This window comes from Gossypium arboreum, chromosome 8, assembly GCF_025698485.1.
Source record: "Gossypium arboreum isolate Shixiya-1 chromosome 8, ASM2569848v2, whole genome shotgun sequence".
Classification (NCBI taxonomy): domain Eukaryota; kingdom Viridiplantae; phylum Streptophyta; class Magnoliopsida; order Malvales; family Malvaceae; genus Gossypium; species Gossypium arboreum.
The window spans coordinates 131,374,626-131,376,065 of record NC_069077.1 but is presented as its reverse complement, the minus strand read 5'-3'; the positions used below and the strand labels follow the sequence as shown (position 1 = coordinate 131,376,065).

Here is a 1,440-nt window from a genome sequence, read left to right as displayed (position 1 = left end):
TATTGGACTTGTTCCTCCTCGATGCTAGGGTTGAAGGGTTGATACTCTGTGCATGCTCCTCTTCCATTCATCTCGCACCTCATTACTGGATGTACCTAAGTAGAACCAAGTAAACCATCAATCTTTTTATTTAGAAGTTCTACCTGGTTTGACAACATAGTAACCAAATCGAAGTTATAAACGCCTACTGTTTTAGTTGGCTTAGTCCTCATGACTTGCCACTGATAGTTATTCAGTGATATCTCCTTTATAAACTTATAAGCAGTTTTAGGTGTTTTATTATTGATGGTTCCGCCAGCAGCTGCGTCAACCATTTGTCGAGTCGAAGGATTCAGGCCATTATGGAATGTTTGAACCTGTAGCCAAAGCAGTAACCCATGGTGAGGGCACCTTCTCAGTAAGTCTTTGTATCTCTCCCATGTATCGTAAAGAGTTTCTAAGTCCATCTGCACAAACGAAGAGATATCATTACGTAATTTGGCCATTTTAGCTAGCAGAAAATATTTTAATAGAAATTTTTTAGTCATTTGTTCCCAAGTAGTGATTGATCCTCGTGGTAACGAGTTCAACCACTGTTTAGCTTTATTCCTTAATGAAAAGGGAAACAACCGAAGACATATGGCATCATCAGAAACGCCATTGATTTTAAATGTATCGCAGAATTCTAGAAAATTTGCCAAGTGAGTGTTTGGATCATCATCCTGCAAACCATCAAACTGAACAAATTGCTGTATCATTTGAATAGTGTTAGGTTTCAGTTCAAAATTATTTGCCGCAATAGCATGCCTAACTATACTTGACTCAGTTCCTGTTAAAGTAGGTTTAGCATAATCATACATAGTATGAGGAACAGGATTTTGATTTTCTAGTTCAACGTGTATCGCAGGAGGTAGCTGATTGTCTTGGTTTTCAGCCATCTCCTCGGTTGGCGTTTGACTATCATCCTCTTGCTCATTTTCTGTGTATCTTAAGCTTCGCCTTATTTCTCTTTGGTTTCTACGAACTGTGCGATCGATTTCTTCGTCAAAAAGTAGTGGTCCTGACGGGTTTCTTCTAGTTATAAACTATAAAAACCTGCCAAGAGAAAGAAAAAGTAAATTAATAAATAAAAATAAAATAGAATTAATTTGCAAGAAAAATAAATGGCTAAAGTAATAAAAATTGAGCGTTCCTAATATCTTAGTTCCCTGGCAACGATGCCAAAAACTTGATCGCCATTTTCGTGTGACAAGTTTTAAATATTTATAAAGAATCGTTCTTGAAACTAACTATTATCACGATGTAGACAAGTGTACCTATCGAACAGTAGTATAGTTTTAGCAAGACCGGATTGTCGAACCCAAAGGAACTAAAAGTACTAGTAATGACTGTCTTTTTATTATCTAGCCTAAGAATAAGAGGGTTTTATTTTAACTAATTAATTATCTAAACTAAGAATTC

General features: G+C 36.1%; 1 non-coding gene across 1 annotated transcript; it reads left to right on the top strand.

Annotated features, from left to right (window-relative positions):
• Nucleotides 1–372: 372 nt before the first annotated feature.
• On the top strand, nt 373–479 carry LOC128279724 (small nucleolar RNA R71). The gene has a single exon (XR_008269921.1). It is a non-coding gene; the product is annotated as a small nucleolar RNA R71 (small nucleolar RNA).
• The last annotated feature ends 961 nt before the right edge of the window (nt 480–1,440 follow it).